This window comes from Lepeophtheirus salmonis, chromosome 1, assembly GCF_016086655.4.
Source record: "Lepeophtheirus salmonis chromosome 1, UVic_Lsal_1.4, whole genome shotgun sequence".
In the NCBI taxonomy this organism is placed as follows: Eukaryota; Metazoa; Arthropoda; class Copepoda; order Siphonostomatoida; family Caligidae; genus Lepeophtheirus; species Lepeophtheirus salmonis.
In genome coordinates, this window is record NC_052131.2 from 25,607,240 (window position 1) to 25,624,946 (window position 17,707).

General features: G+C 32.3%; 1 protein-coding gene across 1 annotated transcript in view; it reads left to right on the forward strand.

The window, feature by feature from the left end:
- Positions 1 to 17,707, forward strand: part of LOC121122282 (protein unzipped) — a 301,683-nt gene that overhangs the window by 66,909 nt on the left and 217,067 nt on the right. The window lies entirely within an intron of this gene.

Genomic DNA, 17,707 nt, shown 5'->3' on the forward strand with positions numbered 1-17,707 from the left:
GGGATGTTGTGCTTAGAAATGCGTCGTAAACTGGCCTAGCACTTCAACCTGAGAGTAGGGTTGTATTTTGATATACAAGGAGATGTCTTGGTGTTCAGGGAAGCGAGATGGATCAATTTAACTAGATTCAGCCCAGCGGTTCACCTGCACAACCTGTGGGTTGTTTTGTATTATAGAATATTAGAAAGGGAGCCTTCTTACCTAAAAACATTGTGGCGATAAAGTTTAAAGTGTATTTTGTCTCAGCACTTCACTTGTACAACTTGAGAGCCAGAGTGGTTTTTTTTTTGGGGGGGGGATATTAAGAGGTTTCCTTGATGCTCAGGAAAGCGGCTGTAAGACTGCAAGTTCGGTGTCAAAATAAGGCATACTTCCTTATCGAGTAAAAGAAGATATATATAATGCCTATATATTAATATACAGGGGAACGGGGATCAAATTGTCGCCAAAATATTTTTCTACAAAAAACAACACAAAATATACATTTTTCAACTTTTTTTTATTGAAAATCAAAACAATGACGAGGATATAGGTATAGAGTAGAGTCATTCGATATAATCACCGTTGGCATCAATAACGGCCTCAATACGGCCTCTGAACCGGCCGCAGGCTCTTCTGACCATCTCATTGCCCATGTTGCCGAATACCTCCTTGATGGAGTCCATCAGGCTGGCCTTGGTGCTATGGGGATGTCTGTTGGCATGTTTCTCGACATAGCCCCAGACAAAATAATCCAAAGGATTAAGGTCGGGAGAGTTAGGAGGCCACAAATCCTTGGTTACGACGTCATAACAGTTCTCGGTTAACCACTGCATATAGATTTTGGACACATGGCAGAGTGCCTGTCTCCGGCGACCCCTTGGAACTAGGGCAGTTCCACCTTCTCCATAACATCCAGGTAGACCTCTGTATTGACCTTTAGACCCGTTTCAAGCATGTTGTGAGGCATAACATGACCTTCACTGCTGACCACCCCGAACACCATGACCATTGTAGGGAACTTGGTCTTCATTACCTTCCTCACATGGCTGGTGCAGGTGGCTATCCACCTGTTGTTCTACTTGTTGACCTTCTGATCTTGACAGAAATTCTTTTCATCAGAGAAAAACCACAGCATCCCAGGCTGCTTTGGATGTTTGAGCTTGTTCTGAGATCAAGATCTGGCCCACCTGCATCTTGTAGCTCCTACATCTTAAATCCTCAGATACATCCTCTTATTGTTTTCTCGTGGCAGCCCAGATCCATGGCCTTCATGGACCTGGTAGGGGCATCCTCAACCATCTTCTTCACCTTGTCGACAAAGTTGGTGTCCCTGACCTTCCTGTCGGCGCCTTCCTCCTTGGGTGCCCTCTTTATGGTGGCATAAACATCCCAGGTGTCCTCTAGCTTCTTACCGATACGCTGAACAGTCCGTAAATTCACTCCTAAGGTTGAAGCAATCGTTGAATTGGGGATTTCACCTCCATTATTAACCAATGCCATGACTACGGCGGACCTCGAAAGCTCCTCGTTCCACTTATAGCTCTTTATCTCCGAATAGGATGACGGCATGATGCTAACTGAACTACTTATCGTCAGCTAACGAGAATAGCTTTCCTATTTGGTAACCGGCTTTTTATTTGATAATGTCGTCTTCAAGTTATCAAGGGTTAAAGTAGGCGACAATCTGATCCCCGCTCCCTGTACTCATACTATTAAAATCAACATGAAAATTAGTCTTAAAATTTTTATTTTGTTTTATATTAAGCGGAAGAGTTCTTAATTAATTTTAATTTCTTAATATCCCCGGCAACAAGGGGCAAACCTACTTTACCTTATATTTGAAATACAAATGCCTGTGTGTATGAGTTGAAAGGGTGTATTTGTATGGAAATCACGCACAAACCAATGTTTAGATTCTGCTAAAAGTTTTCTTGTAGATTTTTAAGGCTCAAGAAACGGTTCTGGTAACAATTTTTTTGGTCTTTAAGGCCATTGTAACCTTTTAAATAGTATTTTTCTAAAAACTAATTTTTTGACTAACAAGTTCGACTTTTTCGTATAAATCTAAAAATAAAGAACATACATAATTTTTTTTTAAGAGGAGATGATAAGGTTTAGAGAAGAAAAAAAAAGAAAAACAAAGGATTTTTGACAATAATATGAAATTTGAGAGAGAAACGGTTCTAATTAAATATTTTCCCTTCTTAAACCTTATAATCTCCTATAAAAAAAGTGTGCAAAGATACATACCAACATGCACAGATAATAATTCTTCATTATATAAAGCAAAATAGTTTTTGAATACACTTTAATTTCTTAATATGTGGCAACACCTGGCTACCTAGCTTAGTATCCAATGAAAATTTGAAATGATTGGAAGAAAAATCGTTAGAACATGTTCCAATAAAGTATTGAACCTCAAGTCTTAGATTCCGATGTCAAGTATTAAGTGTTTTAATAAACGTATCTGGTCGATATCAAGATTTAAGTTTCGATTCCAAGTCCTCACTTATCGTCAGTGATGAGTGCAGCCACTTTGCAGGAAACCTTTTCCCAAAAGCCACTTTGTAAATGCTATTTTTGCAACAAAAATAAAAACATATTTGACGATGAATCATATTGCTTCCAATGTAATTATACTATGTAACTCTGTTATCATATTTTCTGCTACAATGGTTTCTAATAACGGGTATACCCCAAAAGTTTATTATCCTCATAATCAATTATGAAATAATGAAGGCTGCAAATTATGGCAGATAATAAAACATTTTATCTTTTAAAATTGTAGTAATGGGAATTAATTATTTTTTTCATTTTCCACAATGTCGTGATTTGGCCATGTGTCTGTTCGGATAAAAGTTTTTTTGTAAGAGTGTTCTAAAAATGTTAAGTGATACTTTGTGTAAACCAGATTTGATAAATGCTTGTTTTTCATAATGTAGTACCATTTTTTAAATTATTAATGCTAGAAGGCAATAATTTAAATAACAACTACATAAATTATCTTTTTTTTTCAAAGAAATATTAGATATGGAAATTTACACGTTATGAAATAAAATAATTATACAAATACCAGCTAAAAAACAAAAAAAATTGTCATTAAAGTTCACCTATTTCTTTGAATTTTTATTCGTAAAATTTATGGCTAAAATAAAAGCTATAACCTTTTTCATACTGTATTTGTCATATGAAAAGACACTTAAGATACTCCAATTCAAAGGAAATTTTTTAAAAATAATTTGACATGTTTTTGGATATTTAGGTAAGTAACCTTAAAACAAATGTATAAGAGTGTGGTTCTCAAAAGCAGCCGTGATATCGACCTTCCGAATGTTTGCTCTTGCCTTGATTTTGAAACCTTCAAGGTCGTGGTCATGATTTCAATATCTAAATAGTGATTCCCAACAGTGTATCTTCTAAGTCAGTCAAAAATTTTATTATAAAAAGGAGCCTAAGTTATATGTAGTGATGAAAAGTTAAGACTCACTCCAAAGTAACTATATAGAAACAATCATTTTCTAAAGAAAAAAAAATACTTAAAATAATTTTTTTGCTCTCGGTTTCTATCCCTGAAAGCCTGACAGTTATTTAGTTCCCGAGTATGTCGGTCTTGACAACAACACCACTGGATTTCAATATAAATGCTTTTCTTCCCGTCTGTGTTCTGATTATTTGGGGGAAAAATCATTGATCACTTTTTGTTTTCATATGAATATACGGTTCTAAGCTGCATAGTTTAGCAGCAATATTGCCATATTTTTGTGTTCTAGATTAATCTGTCTTATACACGGATAAACATAGATTTTTATTTTAATAATTAACATAATTTATAATTAAGTAAAAAATGGGTGCCATCAATTTTTCTAAATTAGACGGATATTTGCAATAAAAGGGTTACGGTTGAATAAAAAAATCAGAGAAATTTTCATTTTCTTATTATGTTAATAGGCATGAGTAAGATGTTATCAAAATAATTGAGTTCATGAAACAGACAATCATTTCCTCCAATCCAATTGGAATGGTTATTTTTTTAGATTTGCAGGTGTAGAATAGTAAAAGAATTTTAGAAAGTGTTACTTCCTCATTATATAAGACTTTTTTCTTAATTAAAAGGAGCAACGAGTTAGTCTCGATTGACACAGATTTTTGATTTAAATTGACCTTGTGACCCTTTCATGGGATGTTTACTTACCCTCGAGACTGAAATATCCTTTTAATACCATGTGTGTATCATGTATTTGCACTACAATCCTTGAAAATTCTTATTTATGATACTTTTCCAGGTGTGTTTGCGGGAGTGGCTGGAGGGGCTATACTCCTCCTCTCCAAATTAAAAAAATCCTGGCTTTTTTCCAGAAAATTCAAAATTTGTCTAAAAAACATAAGTTTTAGTTTAATTAAATTTATCAATTTCTTGTAAACAATTATGGATTTTTGAAGCTTGTTGTAAACAGCTCTGGATTTTAGTAATTTTTTTCGCAAAAATTTAATATGGAAAACTTAATTTTTGAAATATTTTTCCAAAAATTAAATTTTTTGTGAATAGTGTTGGAATTTTGAATTTTTTTTTTACAAAAAAATATTTTTTTGTGAACAACTGTGAATTTTTTTATTTAAAAAAAAAACAACTTAATATTTGAAGTTTTGTTTAATAAAATTTAATATTTGAAGTTTTGTTTAATAAAATTTAATATTTGAAATTTTTTTCCAATAAACGAATAATTCTTATTATTTTTGCACAAGTTTAATTATCGAGGTTAAAAAAATATTTTTAAAGTATTCTTATAATTTATCACCCATGAACAAGAGAAAGAGTGATTGAAAGGGAGTGGAGATGTCTTATTCTGTCAAGAACATGTCTTGTTTGATAATAATTAATTAATTTAGAAATAATCCATCCTCTACAGTCTACAAAATTTAATATTCAGCTCTTCCACTTGTATTTAAGATTCTGAATTTCGAGTTATAGAATATAATGGTGAAAAAGTATTCAATTTGATAACTGATGCCAATTCTAGGTAGAAGCTGTGTATTTAAATTTATTTGAATAAACTATTTTCCATTGTGAATGATAGTATATCAGGAAGGAAACCGATGGAGAATCTCAGATGTACTTCACGCTGGAATGACAGAAAATGACATTATTAAGATTGTAGACGCCCGTTTAAGGACTGTTTAGATTGTGAATAATGCAATCAACACTTCTGAGTTAAGTTGGAGATGATGGGTAAATAGAAAGAGAGAGAGAAATGCCCACTTCAGTGCTAGTAAGATAACGAAAATTGAATAAAACTCCTTTGAAATACATCATACATTTCAAAATGATTATTGGTAATATAAGCATTATTTTTATTAAGCAATTATTTAAATAAATATATCTAACTTATAATTAAACGCAAGTGTAATAAGTAAATAACTATTAATTACTAGAGCCACATTAATATAATATACTATCCAATGATCACTGATCAGGGATAACTCTTCTTTTTCTATTTGAATAACACACCTTCTCCTTCTTTTCTGGTCATCAGGTGACAACAGGGATTCCTCAAATTAAGTCCTTCAATAGGGATAACTCAAAACAAGAGTACATTTAATATAAGAGTATATTATTTCTTCAAAAATAAAGTATGCCCCATTCTTCTCAACCTAGTAGACCTATTTAAAAAAGACCCTTTTTTGAGTTCTGTTAGGTTTCCGTCTTTTTTCTCATGCTTTGACATATGAGAAGAAAGAAAATCATTTTTGGGAGTTCTGAATACACCATAGACCCTCGCACTTTTTGCTTAAAGTTTTGAAAATTATCGTTTATTTTCGATAAATAGTACTTCTTCATCAATTATTGGAAAAATGGTTGGCAGCACAGGTTTTTATATTTGAAATTTTTGAAGGACGATACAATTTACGTTTAAATCTATTTATGTTTTGTTGTGAAAAAATAACGGTAAGTTCTATTTTTTGGCAAGATATTAGCTCATTTGTTGATAGCTCCAAATATAATCCATTTTTATTGCGGGTTCTTATCTACAAAAAAGAAGAGATCACAGGTTTTAAGATTTCAAACACTGTATTATTAAAGTAAACAGTAACCGGAAAATTGCTTTGTCAAGGTAAATCTTCTAGACTGTTCAAGATTTTCATGTTAAGATATCTTTACGTTTAATACATTATTTTATAAAAAAAAGTTGTTAGTTAGTTAATAAGGATTTTATAGAACTACCATTTTACAATAACAATGCATAAAATACTAAAAATATATTATTTAAATACACTTATACGGGCTCCAGATCCACGAATTACCTTAAGCATAAGCCCTTTAGCTTGTTTAGACAAACGAGAATGATACTCTTATATTTTTTTTGTCACAATTTACCATATCCCCATGAAAATTTGGGACAGTCTGGATGAGTTATCCAGACAAATCAAAATTTGTTTTCGCACCTTGTAGTTTTATTATGTATAGGGATGGGATTTTGATAATGAAAGACACATTGTTTAGATATAAGAAAAGGAAAAACCGTCGGGACATGTTCTTTTTTGTACGTTCATAAATAGATCGTAATGTTGTGAGCATTCTTGTTTGAACGAAAAAATCCTGCTTATCTTTGGTTTATTAAAAAAAATCGAATAAAAATATGCTTAAATTAATATATAATTATAATAGTTTCCTTACACAAATGCTGATTTAAATGTGGAAGGTGTTTTTTTGTAAAGCAGTAACTAATTTCCCCCCCTCAAGGTAATATAACAGGGAGCTGATGTTAATGAGGGTCTTAATTTATCAATACCATCAGTCTGGCTCCAACTTTCTCCTCACACTCTCCAAAAAATCATCCCTATTTATGTAACTACCTGATAAGGTAACTGCAAGGCAAATAAAGCCATATCTTGGAAAAAATTCTATTAAACTGTTGGTTGGCGAACACACCAAAAAGGTACTCATGTTAGAATTTGAAGGGAAGTTATGAAGTAAATGTTGAATTTAAAAAAAAACTTACATATTGTAATACTTCTATAACTTCTGATTTTTAAAAATTATTGTTTATTGTTCAATTGGTTATATGGAGTTGCAGTGATTAATTATAAGTAAACATTATAGTATTACAATGACTCCATTTGACCTAGGAATCTTCTTTGAAGTCCATATACATGAAGTTGTGTCCTGTTCTCAGAACGACTGAGACGCAAACTTACTCAAACTGAGTTATAAGAGAATAAATTTTTTCCTGAGCATGTTGTCCATTGAGCTACGTCGTTTATTGAAAGTACGTAGACTGATTATACAAAACTTGTGCCCCACTGAATTGAATAATTAATTAAATAATAAATTAAGTTAATATGCTTAGATATTTACATAAGTCTTTTTGCATTGCATACCTACTACATATATAAATGTAGGTATGTGTGAAACTCTATAATTTATTCATCCAAGCAATCTTCTGACAGACATAATTTAGGGGAGACCGGAAATGATTGCAAGAGTGTACAATTATTATAAGTCCTTTTTCACAATGTTAAAAGAAGAGATAGTCAAAAAGCTTAAAATACAATTGTTAGAGTTACAAAAATAAAATATGAACAGCTGTTAAATAAAAATAAAATAAATCACAAAATGACATGGTAGTGCCTCTGGCAGTTTAACACCCCAGCGCTGAAGTTGTGTAACTTTATTTAGCATTATCCAAAATGAACTCGTTATAAAATTACTTTACCTAAACTAGTGCAAGGTTATCCCCCGAATTATATATGTATACAGGGTTCGGAAGCAAGACGCGGACTGAATGACTGATTTTAGAAAAATATTAATAATTTTATTTTTTGATAAGTAATTTTGAATTTTTTTTACAAAACTTTGAGACACGACCTTTGTGAACATGTTTACTGAATAGGACCAACCTCTGCATCAATCATAGCTTTTACACGGCGGCCGAAAGCCTAGCAGGAGTTGATGACGAACTTCTCGGACAAGTTGTTCTACTCCGTCACAATGGCAGCCTGCAGGGAGTCCCTGAGATGTCGGATTAGTCTCCCTCTCCAACGTGTCCACTATCCAAAAGTCCAATGATTTCAAATCCGACGAAGGAAATGGCCACATGTCCTTGGCCCATAATCAGCCATGTTGTCGGTACAGAACTTCTGCCATTTGGCCGATGTGTGCGAGGTTGAACCATCTTCGGTCCACACTTAGTTGTCCTCTGGGCAGGTGGACTTGAGCCATGACAGTATGGTGAAGCTCAGCACCTTGTAGTAGGTCTCCTGGTCGATTTTCTCCGCAGCCTTAAAAAAAGAAGTGAAGCATCTTCTTGCCATCGGACGCCACGATCCCCAGGACCCTTGTTTGGGGCGGATGTTTTGTACGGAGCACCCCCTTGACCTCCTCTGGTGATCCCCCAAGCCAACAGTCGTTTTGACAGTTGTATACCTGGTCCACGGTGAAAATCTTCTCGTCGGATAACTTTTTTACAGTGGATCCATTTGCCTTGATCAACACACGAAGTTTCATGCACCTTTGCAGTCTCCTTTCCTTCAGGTTATCCCTCAACAAGGGGTGTGAGGTCCTTTTGTAAGAGGACCACCCCAAGTCCTCCTTCACAGCCCTCCTGATTGTCCACTCGTCAACGTCAAAGAGAGGCGATTTTTGGAATTTATGTGGTCCTCCTTGATCTTCTTCTTCAGGTCCCCCAAGAACCTCTCTCACTTCCTTCTTTTCTTGAGAGGTCTTTTTCATCCTTTTTCAACTGGCCACCTTGAAAATGAGGCTCCTGGAGCACTTCACAATGTCCATAATCTCTGCCACCTCACCTTTGGCATCCAGAAGGTCTGAGATCCTCTACCTTTTTGCTTCTTGCTTACTCATGATGAAAGATTTGAGAAATGTTTATAATTGTTTACTTATGGAGGGAGGACCGGAGATTCGGAATATGCAAGGAAAAATAACACAACCTCTCTATTTTAATTATATAATTAATATTTATTAACAGTCAACGCTATATATATATATATTTAAAAAAAAATTAAATTTCACATTTTAAATTTTTTGGAAAGAAACTTTCAAAATGTATAGGTATTCACAGAAAATTTATATCTTTTCTATAATAAGTAAAGTTGATAATATTGTAGAGAAAAACGCGTGCAAGAAGAAGGGGAAAAAAATACATATGATGTCATTGTTTAAAAAACTGATGTGATTACCATCTGCCTGCTTTATTATGATTTTTGAGGGTATAACGAAAGTATTTATTAGCAAAATGTTTAATGAATATATACTACGTATAATTGACTTAGACGTTTTATCCGTTACAGTAGATTTGAAAACGTCACACTCCATGACACTGTAATTCATTATGAACCTTATTCTCAGAATAATAGCTAATGAAACGACAAAGTAGAGTATTTCGAAATATATTTGAAGTTCCAAGTTTAAAAAAGAAGGCTTTAATTAAATGTAATCTACATAATAAAAAATATACCATCATACATTTATGTTCAATATACAAAATTAAACAATTGGAATCATATAACAAATAACAATAAATTATATATACAGAACATTGAAATAATAGATTGATCCAAATAATATTTTCTTGTTCGGACACCGGAATCCAGTTAAATATGTCATAACTTTAGGTTGCAAAACACAAGCGAGACGTGGAGTTTAATCAAAAAGGTAATCACCCCTCTTCTTCATGTGGAAGTTGCTGTATACAATTGTGCACAGGATAGATATATCTCTACCGATGAGATCTAACTAATTATTAATAATAAAGTAAATGTCAAAATCATAAAATTAGACAATAAATATACTAATTAAAAAAATGTTAGATATAAATCCATCTTAAAGATTTAGAGCAAAAGCTTAATATGTTGTAATGTCCGGCGATATTATTCCTTATTAAGATGAAAAAAGATATTTTCCCCATTATTTATTCTTATATAACAACATACTATTATCATGAAGGATATAAATTATAATGCTACACCCAATGTAACTACCCCCGTTGTTGTTACCTTTTAAGGAGTTGTTTTTGCCTTTAATGAGTTTTCTGAACACCATTTCTTGGAGCCTATCAACCATAGCCTTAAGTGATAAAAAAGTAATATTTATTGACTATGTAATATTGGAAAACCTAATTATCATACCCAAGTCTTAAAGCAAAGTAAGTAGTCTCAGACAAACTAGTTGCGAACCATCCAAAGCTACTACCCCCGTTGTTGTAATAATTTAAGCAGTTGTTTTTGCTATTTAATGAGTTGTGTATCATAATTCTTGATATGTTTAGCTAAAATAGAATCATATTTTAGGGTTAGATTTAAAAAAAAATGAATACTTACTGTTAGATAGTACAAAATTCAGAGTTCCATTTCGAAATTAGTAAATATTTTATACTTTTTACTCATAACTTGATCGTCATTTTGTGTGGAGGACTCAAAACATTTTTATATGTATTTCTATAAATGACATCAGTACCAACATCCTCCATTAATTTAATGATGGTTCCCCGGGAAGGGATAGGTTTAACCGTGTATTTCTCCATAATTTTTTTGAACTTAGATGATTAGCAATGGATAAGGTTATATTACATGCAATAAGCATCTTTCTGAGATCAGAGTTAAAGTTTGACTTGATGTATTCATCATTAACTTGATTTTTTAGATGAATATCCATGCTCTTGATATGAGATGAGGATAATGAGTGGCGTGTAATTCTAGACAGGGGACTAAAGGCACATTTATATCGACAAATCCGACAAACCATTTGTTACTCATCCGGTTAGTATTTTCAAAATTCCTGGGCCTCCATTTTCAGAAATCCAGACAGAAGGCGAAGTTTTTTTAGGCATTTTATTCAGTTCTCTTTCGACTATCACCATCTAATATTATATTAATGTTGAATAATAAAGGCAGGAATGATAACGTTCTTGATTGATAGAAGAAGATGTATGTTATTTAATCAATGATGCCATAAGTATTTCTTCTCTTCTCCTCGCACGCTTTTCTATTCTTACCAATATTATCACCCTTAATAATAAGTCAATACCTTGAAGCCTTACTTTATTTATTTTAAGTAGAGTTGAGTTGTTTGTTATGAAGAAACTACCTTTAAAAATCAGAAGAGAAATAAGGGGTTGCTCTTCCTTCTTTTGTGTTTATTATTTAATGGGTCGTTGTGATGATAATTTTTCTTTCTAAAATATGCATTATTGCTTATATTTGGTGTAAATGCATTATTAAATAAATATATATGAATTTAAATATAATTAGGTTATTTTCCCTTCACCAATGCTACTTAAATCCACGAAGATCTTCTTTTTAAAGCAGTAATTCATTTTCTCCTACCAAAATCATATAAAAGGCTGATAATATTAACATGGGTCTTAATTCATGTGTACCATATGTTTCGATCTCGCCTTCTTCTTGCGCTCTTACAAAAATAACATCTTTAGTTATACATTAATAATGGATACAAATTAAAACTTGTACAAAATACCAACTTGTACACAACATACATTTTGAACTTTTTATTACTGTATGAATATTAAAATATTTATTAATTATGCTTTAACTTTTTTATTTTCGTTCAGTAAAGAAGAGGAATGTTAATTTTTTACTCGTTTTCTTTTAAGTTACTGCTTTGTTTATACTAATATCAAATTACTAAAAGGCTTATATATTTTGAAAGTGGATAAGGTATTAAATAGTATTTTCAATCTGCTTACAACTTTATGTAAAGAAGGACAACCCTTTTTGTTAAGTTATTTAAAATATATTGTGAAAAATATGAAAATAATCAAATTCTTTATTTGTGCAACGCCCTTATTTTTTGTCGCTCAACAATACAATTGACCTTCAATTGATATATGTATTTTAAATGGATTCTATTCTATATATAATTTAATTTTCTTTCATCACTTTGAAGAGGAATATAAAAAATGAATAAGAATAATCCCTTTAACACACTTGAAATGCACCATAAGAGAATTTATTTCATATTATTTAGTGTGAAACTGTATTGTGTTTTCTTATGTGAATGTAAATCAGGGCTTACCAATCTTCTAATACTCCTGTGACCCCTTTTATGACAGTTTGAAATCAAATAGACTTTCTTCCCCAATAATAATTACAGCTGTTGAAAATATGACATATATCACGTCCTACATTTTTTTTTTTTCTATGGCAGATTTATTTGTTCTTTAAGTATTGAAGAAGAGATATCTTATTATAAAGTAATCCCTAGTCAAAAGACCAAAATTAACATCGATGATTTGTTTGACCGAATACATCGAAAAATAGTTGTTAATTATTTTTTTATTCCGGAGGTGAGAACATATACATGAATACGTATAAACTATATACTAAGGTGTAACTACGAATAAGTTTGCTCATCAATGATGGAAAGTAACGCAAAAGAATTATAAGTGTAAGTTTTTTTTGAACTCTGAATAAAAACGATGATTCACATCAGATTAATTTCTTTCTATATGTTTTTCCTATATACAGAGTGGAGTTTGTATTGATTTATTTAAATTAACTCATTATAACTAATCTAATGATATGTCATGACAGCAATGCTGCTCTCTTCCAAAACATTTTTCAAATTTTCAGGGTTACAACGTTCATTTTCAGTTTTTTTTTTAACCGGTGGATAGTACTTTTTTCATTTATGGTTATAAGTTTATGTCTTTGTTGGACTCACAGCAGAGTTGAAGGTCAACCTGGGGGTAAGTCCTCCCTATGTCCCTACAAGATACTAAGTGGGATAGGTTTTTATTTCCTCCATATCATAATTGCATGCATCCAATCAAATAAAACGTCATACCACCTACCTCTGTTTACCTCCCCAATATTTCTCAAACTGTCAAAGTTACCGTGTCATATATTGAGTTTGTTTTCTTTAGATACCGACAGGTAATATTTTATTCAACTCTTAATAATTATTGCAGTGCTGCAAACCTAGTCACCCAGTAGTGAACGAAGATGACCATTCAACACATTCTTTGTCCGCTAGAGTGCCATGAATTCCCTTTTATCTGAATTTTGCTCCAGAAATCAAGTTTTAATTAAAAGTGGAAGAAAATTAAAAGTAACCCATGTAAATGGAGATAAGAGATTTTGCTTCAAATTTAGTAAGATTTTATTCATCAATATCTCCCAGACATTTCAACACCTTAAGTTTTATCATGAGATATAAAAAACAATACAAAAAAAAATAATTTGGAATGTACAATTCTTTTTTTGTAAAGGGATATTTTTTTTATTATTCTTATTTGTAACCACATTTTTTCATGTCTTATATATCTAAAAAAAGTTATTTTATCCATTTCTTAAGTGGATTTTATATTCTTAAAAGGTATGTGTGAATATTTGTTACTTTGTTTTTATTAATTGGTGATAGTTTGATTGTTTTGATTTTTTAGAAGGAAATTAATTTTTAATGGCAATCTTGAATGATGTTTTCTTTTATTTATTTATTTTATAGATCAATATTTATAAGCAAAAAAAAAAAATACAAAAATGCCAGGCCAGTGTACTATTTACACTTTAATTAACGCATATTTATACATTTATAATTTTAAGACTCTTTAAAGAGCCTTATTCTAGATCCACATCAATATTTTTTAATATAACTTTTCTTTATAAAAATACTGGGATTATTTTTAAATCTTTGTTTTAAAAAGGATATGGAGCATTATCAACTGTATCTAAGCAATACATGCACTTACTTATATAGTATTAGCTGATAATCTGCATGTGAAATAAGGAGAATGTTGTTGTTCTTGCATTAATTAAACTTTACCTTTTTTAAAACAAAGAAATGAATAATTTGTTTTCGAAGACAACATATAGTCGCAAGATTTAATGATACAGGATATATTGAATTAAAGAAATCAAACTTTTTATCTGAGTTGACTACAAAAAAGTTATACACGAAATATGTTTTTTTTTTTTTTTTTTTCATTTTATATAATGTACATTTTAAGAAAAAAGTATTAAACTAAAGTTATATATATATATTGAAAGAATTAATCCATGGAAGGACTGGTTACCTACAAATTTATTTACAGTATAAACGTACAATCTATTTGTATTGCAAGTTTTTTGTTTTTTTTTCAATTACAATTTTCTTATAACAAGTTTTTGAAAACTTCGAGCAATTGATATGTAGTCACTCCAGATGTAGATTCCAGGGAGAGCTCCGAGTCAATATTATTAGAACAAGGTTAGACAACAAGAAAATGGCAGGGCAACTACAGATTTATTAAATAAATCTCTCTTTCTATTACTGGTGACGTCATTGTGACGAGTCTTGGTTATTAACACTACATAAACTGAAGAGGTAAAAATTTGTAGTTACTCGATATTTCTTAAGCAAAATTTTACTAAACATAATGCCCGAAGTAATTTTGGACGTAATAAATAACTTGTTATAATCTTTTTGATTTTTCATATATTTAAGTTTTAATTAGGTAATTAAAACCAAAAGAGCCTGTGCAGTGGTTATTTGTAGAAGCCCAAGAGGCGGTTCTTTTCACCGATTCCCGAAATACTTTTCAAGAGGGAAGGCTTGGATTTTTGCTTGTCGAAGAAAAGAGGAATTCAATACGGATGAACCCAGAATTTGTGTTAATAATTTTGATCCTTAGTGTTTGATGATTAATTATGTTAAAAACTTACTTTTGGCGTTATATTTAGTAAAATATTGCTTAAGAAATATAAAGTAACCATTTCTATGACGATGATATCATTTATTCAAATTTTTACTTTTTAAATTGATGTAGTTTCAATAATCAAGACTTCCTCTAATGACGTCAACAGAAACAAAAAGATAGACTAAGATTTATTTAATACATCCGTTGTGCTTGCCCAGCCATTTTCTAGTTCCCTAACCTTGTTCAAGTAACATGGCTCCAAGTTTTCTCAAAATATGGGAACAACAAATTCGTCAATTGATTCTTTTCAACTAGTGCAGATTTGACCAAGCTATCTAATAAATAAAAAAGTAACACCGTAAGTGCCTGCGTTTCCCTAAAAGAATGCGCCAAAATAGCGGCATCGACAGCTTACGTAAGCTATATTTACTGCAGGGCTTATAACAAAAAATCAAGTTTACTTCTGCAAACATTTTTTCGAAAGTAAGGGCCAATCTACAACTTAAATGACGTCATATGATTTCAAAATTAAACAATGCATCAGCTGGCGTTGGTTTTCAGTCATTTGGTTTATAACTGTTGGAGAGAAAACCCAAGAGTAGATTAACTTCACGCCAAAATTCGTCCTTTTAAAATAGTGGACCTAGAACACAATCGAAGGAACGATCTTTATTTACTGAATCAAGAAAATTCAGTACAGGGATTTCCAAGATCAAATTTCTAGCAAACGTCATGGCCTTGAGTGACATTACTTGCAATGGAAACGACATGCAAATGGTTTATTTTATAGAATAAAATAAATATTTCTGTATTGCCCCACCAGAAAAGAAAATAATTTAGTCCACTAAGATATTTCGATACTCTCTTGAGCTGAATATGATTCAGTCAATCTAGAAACACATATTAAGCTCTTATGGAATAAAAATAGAGCAGGATGAGTCTTGAGCCTTCTCCTCTCTTTTTTTTATTATTACATATGTAGTATATCCTTACTAGAAATATAGATGATTTTGTGTCATAATAATTGTAATTAATTATGTACTTCCTAACTAACTGCAACTGAGATTGGATGAATAATTATAAGGGAGACCTAAAAAATATTGGAACAGCAAGAGTTAAATCGACTTAAGTTACAACGCATCCCTACAGGCGTTCAAATAAATTGGCTGAAATTAGTTGACTCTGAAGGGAATTATGTTTTATTGAAGTTCGATGATCCTTCGAAAGGAGTCAAGCCTTGAAATACTCCCAAACAGGCATTATCAAAAATTATTTAATCAAATTATTTTTACTAAATTGTTTATAATCATGATTAGATTATGATTCTACAAACACAATGCTTTTACATGTATACATATAGATGTAGTTGCAATTTCCCTCTTGAAGCTGGCGATCGAATTGAAGTGGTCGGCATAGGTGAATAGGAGACAATAAGGCATCCACACCAGGGCACCTACATCTTTGAAGACGTGCCAGAAGCTCTGGGACCTCAGACAAGAAGTTCTTATGCACCTGGTAACAAGTGAAAACTATCGTATCTTTTTAATGGTGAACTAACTTGGGGGTACACATTTGGCCTCAATTAAGGACTGTAAAAAGTGGTTGTCTTAGTTTTTTGCCAATAGGGACTAGGGCTTCAACAATAATGGCTTTATGAAGATGGATTACGTTGGCAAACAATTATGGAAGAGAACAAGGCCTACTTAGCTTAAATGGGATGATTGTAACACTTCTTAAAAAACATTAAAATAAATCGAAAAATACGAAATTACTTATTACCCACCCTATTATTAAAAGCTTAACTTTTTCCCAGTCCCCTCTGATTGGTTTATTTTTCGGACTATATTGAGTTTCATTTCAAATACCATACAATCTCAAAATTGATTTTAATTATATATGACCTTCAATTCAATACCGGAAATTACCTGTCCCTTCAATATACCGGATGGTTCTTTGAAATCTGAACACTTACTAATTAATTAAGGTTGAGTCATTGAAATTAATTCATATTTCGACATATTAAAGCGAAAATAATTAGGTACAAAACTTAACTAACTTGAGCTCTCCAGCTTACGCACAAGTCAAGAAAAGGATGCCAGAAAGGATTTGACGAATTGCCATTCCTGCACTCCAACCAGTTGGGCGTCTCTAGGACCACCGTATACACCTTTAGCAAGTCTCTAACCTTGAAAAGGAATAAGGGCTCTGTCGAAAAGCCCAAACTGGACCTAGAGGAGTTAAAGATAACAACCAAGGCCCATCCCCTCAAGTCTGTATCGGTCAATACAAGAGATCTCAGGGGGTCTCGCCATACTCTTTAGAGAGCTATCAAAAAATGTGCAGAAATATCCTTGTGAGGGTGGAGACGCCATTTTTGACACCAGTAATGAAGAAAAAAACATCTCCTCAGTTGCAAGACTCTTTTGAGTGAGTCAATTGATTTATTTGAACTCTTCTTTGATACTTTTGGTCCCCTACAGCCTGATGCTAACACCCTCGACCACACATTTGGAGTATATGGCGAGGAAAAGGCCTGCATTGTCCGGCATCCCAATACCGAGCACCTCAAAGCCACAATCAGTCAGCACTGAGACGCCATGACGGAGACCTAGGTGCCCTTCTATCATTGACTCGAAGCCATCCTTGCCATTAAGGAGAACTACATTAGTGATGAAGACAGCTGTCTCACACATGTATTTAAAATATTACTTTTGTTAAAATGCTTTTGTAAATGAATAAATTATATCTTGTTGAAGTTTAAATTCAAAGTGCTAAGACTATATGAACAACTCTGTATGTAAAAGAAAATGAAAATGAACTTTTTAATCGTGATGATTGGAGAATGCTTGTGAGGAGATCAGCTTAGCTGCCGTGGCGTATGATTAAATTAGGTAAGTTGAGCCATGAGAGGGAAAAGAATGAGGTAAACTCGAATCCCACTCTGAATATAGCATGGAAATATCGCCTGGAACTACTCCGATTTAGAGCCTCAATTCTACTCCCAGATCAAAAAGGACTTTTATTCATAATTCTTGAACAAACCCCATTCGTATTTTCCGTCTTTCATAAGCAGACGC